Here is a 7,674-nt window from a genome sequence, read left to right on the forward strand (position 1 = left end):
ACTTAAGTTGGCCTCTTACATGGCTGCTTTCCTTTCTGATACACTGAGTTTATCAGAAGCCACCAAGATTAGATTCCTAAGGAGTTTCAGATTTTTTGTCCCTTTTTAGGTTCCTCTAGAATCATTTTCCTTAGAAAAGGATAATTTGAAAAACTTAAGGAACCAGAAGAAAATGAATGATGTAACACCAATGTGAAACTTGTAGCATTCAATAACCATAAATATAGTAATAGGCTCCTTGAACATATCACTTAGGACAAAGAGTCAGAATAACTTTCTGAACATAAATGTAAAAATAGAGCACATTTATTAACCTTAGTGAAACTCTTAAGCTTACAGTAACAACATATTAAATCTTACATCATAACACACAGCCAAAAGCATTAGAAATTCACTGCCAGATATTCTGATGCACCATCCTGAAAATATGTCTGAAACATACCACTAACATATATAACAAGTAACAAAATATGGCGTTTATTTCACAGAAAGAAGATAGTTTCATCCCACAAACAGATTTGCATATTTCAGCTTTAAGTTCGAGATGTATTTTAAAGATTACAAAGAAAAACAAGATTCACCCTTCAAATAAAATAGTCTCTCTCTATATGTAATTCATTATTAATAGTTTTTATGCTCTTATGATGTAAAACATTTAGAAACTTTTGAATTCTAGAAATTTTCAACAGTTAACCTAGTCGGCCTTAACATATTCCAAATTCCCTTTCGAGAATCACGTTAATGTTTTCAGTCCATTGGTCCAATATGGATGGAGCAACTCTTTCTTTTTCTTCTTCTTCGGTGGTTCATCCTTGGAGCTGCTATCTGTGCTCGTGCTGCTGCTACTGGAAGAGCTGGAATCTGAGTCTGAATCAGAGGAGGAGGAAGAGGTTGTGGAGAAGGCTGAGGATGAGGAATTAGAAGAGCTTTCATCAGTGTCACTGTCCTCTGAGGAGGATGAGGTAGATGTTTCTTCACTCTCTGATGAAGAATCACTGACTGAACTGTCACTGCTACTGCTACTGGAACTGATTACCTTTTAGACCATTTTTCTTGGTCTTTCTTTCTACATTGGTTGCTCCAATACCAATAAACACGAGGAGGGAAGAAAGCTCCTTCGTTGTAATAATAATCTGTTTTCTTTTTCTTTTAAAGTTTTCTTCAGTTCTACTGTCCTTGAGGGCCTATGTAGGTGTTTTCTTTTTCATGTGCATTCATAAGTCCAATGTCCAAATTCCAAGCGTTTCTGACATCTTACATGTTGCTTATTTTCTTCATTACCCTCATCTCTGGGCTATGAGCCGATGCATGGGAGTTGCCATCTTAGCAAAAAAAAATTTTTTTAAATAGTGCTTTTGCTGTCAACTCAGAACTTTTAACCTTCAGTTGGATCTTAAGGAGGAGAGTTTCTGGTAAAATGTCAAGATTTCATTTGAAACTTTAGAAGAGAATCACTCTAGAAATAAGAGCGTCTAGGAACAGAAAAGCCACATAAAATCTGGACTATCTCAATCTAGAACTACATTAAAATGATGGACCCATGTTCTAAGTGTGTGTGAGGAAATAAAATCACAAAAGTCTCTAAGTTATTTATACATAATGTCCATCATCCACATAACAGGACTGATGACTTAAGCAAAATAAAATAGAAGGAAAATAAAAACAGTACCACAGATGATACTGATATCAGAGTGAGAAGACATAAATGTTAAAATAAGTATCATTGACTAATAAAATCAGTAAAAATAATAATAAAGGAGTATTTTCCCTAAAGTACTAGAGTCTGTAAAAAAGTAGAAATGGGCATAGGCTTCTAGAAAGGTGCTGAACATCATTAATCATTAGAAAAATGCAAATTACTGAAACGGTAGAGTTCCCTTATTCCCCTTACAGGGCGTACAACAGGTGTGTGACTTGCTTCTTTGGTGCCCTACTGCTCAAACCCCTATGGGGAGCATGCAGACGGACAGGTGCAGAGGCCATGGAGACTGTTTTTGGGCTCTGGCCGCACGGCAGCATCCAGGACTCCCGAAGCCCAAGTGGGCATGTGTTACATGTCCACTTTTAGCTATGCTGTCTGCAGATGGCTTGTGTTAATCAGCTCAATAGAACTTCTGCCTTATTGCAAGGACAGGGGGCCAGTGTGACAGCCTGAGTTCTTGCCCAGAGTACCAGAAGAATCAGATCACATGTGGGCCGGAACATTGTGTGCAAAGTTTTATTGAGTGGTGGAAGTGGCTCTCAACGAGATGGATGAGGAGGCCGAAAAGGAGTGTGGAGTGGGAAAGTGGTCTTCCCCTGGAGTCAGGTTGCCCAGTGGCCGGACTCTTCTCCAACCACCACCAACCAAGCTCCACTCAGCATCTACATCATTTCACCATCACTGATCTGCTGGTGTCTGCGGGTATCTGCTGATATGTTCCTCTTGACATCCAGCCACTTGTGTCTGTGTCTGCTTAAGGTCTCAGGTTTATATGGGCACAGGGTCAGGGGTGTGGTGGGCCTGATTAATCTTGGAAAATGTAACATTTTGGCGTGAAAACAAGAGTGGCTGTGCTCACTTAAGTCCGTGGGCACAGGCCCAAGTGTGAAGCCATTGCCAGAGACCTTGACATGAGATTAATAGATCTTTTGTGTCTTTCTCTTGATTTATTCAAGAATTCTGATGATGAGGTAGAAAGGGAGTGTCAACCAGATTCACAGCAATTGTAGATAGGACATCTAAAGTGCAATTTAAATGGTCAAAGACCATTACTCATCTATAAAATACAGTAGAGATGGTTGTACATGAAAAATGCCAATTCAAATTTTGCCAGATCTTGTTTATGCTTTCTAATGCATAACTTCAGGGACCTCTATAAAGCTGTTGTTGTTCCAAGCATATTTAGAAGTTCTCATAAACTTCTCTCAAAGGTTTAAATATAATTTTGTTCTACCAGGATGAAAACACTAGTTATACAGAATTCAACTGGATAGTCTACAGTGGCAGAGAGGATTGAAGAATTCTCAAAAAAAAAATAAATAAATAAGCTCAGGTCGCTGCACGTAGTAATAATAATAATATCAATAAACAGTAATAATACAATAATATATTAGCAATAGCAAGAAGAATGAGGAGGAGAGAGAGGAGAAGGTAATAGAATTGTATCTTCTGTATGAGGCACTCTGCTAAGCCTTTACATTCATTATCTCTTGTTATTCTATATAATAAACTTATGGGAGGAGAAATATTCACATCTGTGGTTAATGGATGAAAACTGGAGGCTTAGGAAAATTTAGTTATTTGCTTGGGGTCCTACATGTAATAAATTTCAGGCTTGACATTTGAACTGATGCTTATTTGCTATCATAATCCACTTATTTAGAACATTTTTTCCTTATTTTGTATCATACACAATGAAGAGTTTCCAAAAGCGTAGCTGTTTATTCATGCGGTTTTAATGCCAGTATTCCTATATTTTAGGGATAATACCTTTTTTATGGCATGAAAACTACTACTGCTCCAACAATTAGTTTTCATCTGAAGCTACTTTTTTAAAACATTTTTGTAAGTTCTACAAACTGTTGAGGACTTGTGACTTAGAGCAGAGAAAGTCGATGTTTCTCTAATAGTCTCTCTTTCATTATCATGCTATTAGAATCCTTGATTTAAGTTAGTTTTCTGGGAAGCACATAAGAAGATGGAATTATTCATGCAAAAAAATATTGAGGGGAAGAGTCTGTGAAGAATAAAGTGGAAAGAGATCACGAGAAGGCTGAGAGAGGCTTCAGTTGGGGATTCAGTATGACATTCAGGAAACGAGAAAGGGAGGGAAGGAAGAGCTTCAGAGTGCAGTTCAGCAGTAAGAAAAACTTACCAGCATGATCAAAGATGGCTGTTAGAGGCCAGGCGCTGTGGCTCATGCCTGTAATCCCAGCACTTGGGGAGGCCAAGGGAGGTGGATTGCTTGAGGCCAGGAGTTCAAGACCAGCTTGGCCAACATGGTGAAACCCAGTTTTACTAAAAATACAAAAAAAAAAAAAAAAAAGCCAGGTGTGGTGGCACATGCCTGTAGTCCCAACTACTCAGGAGGCCGAGGCAGGAGGATCGCTTGAACCCAGGAGGTGGAGGTTGGAGTGAGCCGAAATCTCACCACTGCACTCCAGCCTCCATGACAGGGTTAGATGCCGTCTCGAAAACAAACAGCAACAACTGCAAAAAAGATGTGTGATAGAGAAATCGGCAGGAATGGTGGGCAGGAATGGCTGTCTAAAGTTGGTATAACTACCCAGCTGTCTGTGAATCTAGGTATGCTTATATATTACTAAGATTAAGCTAATGAGGTATGTTGTGAAATGATGTGCTCAATACTTATCCTTACCCTTTAACTTCCTCCTCCATCTTTACCTTGCACCACATTTACAGTAGCAAGCCACCTTGAGTGATGCTTGGGAGAGTGAATAAAGAGGATAGAAAGAGCCAGAGTTCTTGATAACTTCCAGAAGTGTCATCACACCAGCCCAGTTAGAGGCAAAAAAGACATGTCTAAACTCATTTTTAAATGTTATAGGACTCTTTACACACACAGCTGTGTTTCAACCTTAACTGATAAATCTAATCATATTTAGAGATGAACTATAATTTTGCTGAGGCAGCAATGCTTAGGATATACCCAGAAAAAGAGATTTTTAAAAGTAAGTTAGCCTGTACAAAAATACTGTGACAGTACAAACATGTTTTAACATTGGCCCTGATGTTACTGTTTTAATGGAAAGAAAAGGAAAGTTAAATACTTTGTCAAATTGAAACCAATAGGATTTGCTGACATGATGAAAGAGAAGGAAAATTAATGAAGGGTCCAAGATCTTGAAATTGTTGATTGGGTGAATGATGATACCATTAAACCAAACAGGAAGCATGGAGATGGATCAGTACTATTGGGAAGAAAATGATGAGTTTGTTTTTGTTGAATTAGATTGAATTGCTGATGAAACATTTAAACTTTGTTGTCCCATGTAAGGGGAAGATTGAATCTGCTCAGCAAGTGAAACAGATTCTTTATGAGCATAATATCTTTTCCTCTAAAACTTTCCTAAACCATTAGAAAAAGTTGTGCATATGAAATAAAGTCATAATGTTGTATTTAGGCTTCCCATTTGTAATGGATGACAGTTTTTTGTTTGTTTTGTTTTTGTTTTACATTTACCACATATGGAAAATATCTTTGGGTTGTACAATGACATTTTGTGTATTCTGTACATTTTCTGGTTTAACCATTATAAATCAAGTGTTAGAGTAAAGGCATGACATTCTTTCTTTCATATTATATCTGTATCCAGATATGCCTAATTCCTTTACACCTTCTTCTCATCTGCCTACATGTCAGAAATTTAGGGAAAATTTTAGGTAAGGCAAAAATTCTATCTTTTCTCTTATTTATTATTACTTTTAAAATAATCTATTATAAAACTTTTTAAAAATTAAAAATAATTAATCTTCATCAAATATTATGAATGCTTTTGGTTTCAAAGTCAATTTGTATTTTATGTTACAAAAATGACATTTACTTTTTTTTTAATCTTGATTTTATATGACAGAGCTGTGAGATGTGTGATGGTAAGTCAGAGTTGTATGATGGTAAATCTCAACATGATTTCAGTTTATATTTATAGATTTAAATTTTTCCACTAGTTAAAAGATGACATTGAGCACCTGTATTCATTATTTAACCTCTCTCATTTTAGTTCCTGTTATTTTTTAATCTTTGTAGTTCTTACTGTTGTGATTTTTTGCCCCAGGTGGAATTAAATAGGAGTAGATCCAGCCATGTCTTTTGGTGATTGATCTAGGGATTTCCTGACAGCTCAGAACATATTTAGTAATTACGCCACTCAGACCTGAATATTGCATTATCTCAAACTGCCTGGAATGAAAACAATTTATCCAACTTGCTGCAAGAACTTCATCTTCACTATAAAGTGATCACTTTTCTTCCTAAATTGCATTATCTACTAGTAAAAGTCCAGGGGCCCTTCATCTACAGTCTTTTTCTATTCCGTTAATTTTTATTATCTTTGGCCATTTAATAGCTGAAGGAGAAGGTAGACAATCTTTTGGGCCTGCATTGTTTATCTTACTATCTGTCAGTGCAATAGAGATTTAGATTGTGTAACTTGATACAACAGTGCAAGACAAGTTAAGCAATAGGACTTCAGAATGTCTTGACCGACGTTATACCTGTCCTACACAATTAAGTTCTCCAAGATACATTTAATTATGAGGGAAAGGTTATGAAAAAAAAAAAAACTACAATCCAAAGAAATTAGTTTCCAATCTTATTCTGCTGAATCTTCAATAACCAAATCGACTTTATATATTTCCTTAGATCTTGGTAAAAGAGGAAAACAAACATTACAAATTGACATTGTTTTTCCATTTTAATACTTACATGAGATTAACTTGCGAGGATTTTATTTACACCTCATTGAACAAGTAAAAATAAAGTAAATTAGGGATAATAAAATATACACATTAGAGGCACATATTATTCTTTGTACTATAGCAAATTCAGCTTAAAAAGTTTAAAGAACTTTTGAGAAACTTTATTTTAGTGCTTATCTAGGAATCCAGATATTGTAAATTTTTTATGTGGGTGAATAAGATTAAGACATAACAAATTTAATATGTTGATACATTTTAATTTACCCAATTGCCTTAGATTATAAAAATTAATTAAAGAGATTTCCATAATGTTCTTATATTGTAATGAATTAATTGCTCTTTAAATGTTTCCTCTTTAAATTTTCAATAGAGTACTTAGTAGCTTTTAATTTTTACATATATTATATATTCTCAAGCTGCCATTTCTATTACAAAATGTGTTTGTGCTTGGGAGTATAATATATGATCCAAATAAGAGCTTTCCTTAAGTTTAAAAATAATATGATTAACTCTATGAAAATATATTGACTAGTATCCATTGAAACAGGATATAAATATAAAATGTGGTATATATTTCATGAATAATAACGCAAGCATTAAAACGTTGTATAATAATATATAATGTTTAAAAACTCTTTTTTGACTTCATGAATTTCAAATTTTTTTTATTATACTTTAAGTTTTAGGGTACATGTGCACAATGTGCAGGTTAGTTACATATGTATACATGTGCCATGTTGTGTGCTGAACCCAGTAACTCAACATTTAACATTAGGTATATCTCCAAATGCTATCCTTGCCCCCTCCCCCCACCCCACAACAGGCCCCGGTGCGTGATGTTCCCCTTCCTGTGTCCATGTGTTCTCATTGTTCAATTCCCACCTATGAGTGAGAACATGCGGTGTTTGGTTTTTTTTCCTTGGGATAGTTTGTTGAGAATGATGGTTTCCCCCTTCAATCATGATTTATCTACAGCACATTTTTATGTCTATAATGCCAGACACACAGATATCCCCCAGAGGCTGCAAAAGGCAAGGAGGTGGATTCTCTACTACAGCCTCCAAAAAGAAATACCAACTTGCTGATACTCTAATTTTTGCCCAGTGAGATCCATGTTAGACTTCTGACTCTCAGAATTGTAGGTTGATAAATTTACATTGTTATAAGCACTTTTTACGGTAAATTACATTAGCTATAAATGATAAAAAGGAGACAGTCACTGAAAGATAAAATAGGAAGAAATTTCAGGCACA

At 35.6% G+C, this 7,674-nt stretch overlaps 1 pseudogene; it reads right to left on the bottom strand.

Annotated features, from left to right (window-relative positions):
* Nucleotides 1-733: 733 nt before the first annotated feature.
* On the bottom strand, nt 734-3,863 carry LOC100444819 (zinc finger CCHC domain-containing protein 10-like; annotated as a pseudogene).
* Nucleotides 3,864-7,674: the final 3,811 nt, after the last annotated feature.

This window comes from Pongo abelii, chromosome 4, assembly GCF_028885655.2.
Source record: "Pongo abelii isolate AG06213 chromosome 4, NHGRI_mPonAbe1-v2.0_pri, whole genome shotgun sequence".
Lineage (NCBI taxonomy): Eukaryota > Metazoa > Chordata > Mammalia > Primates > Hominidae > Pongo > Pongo abelii.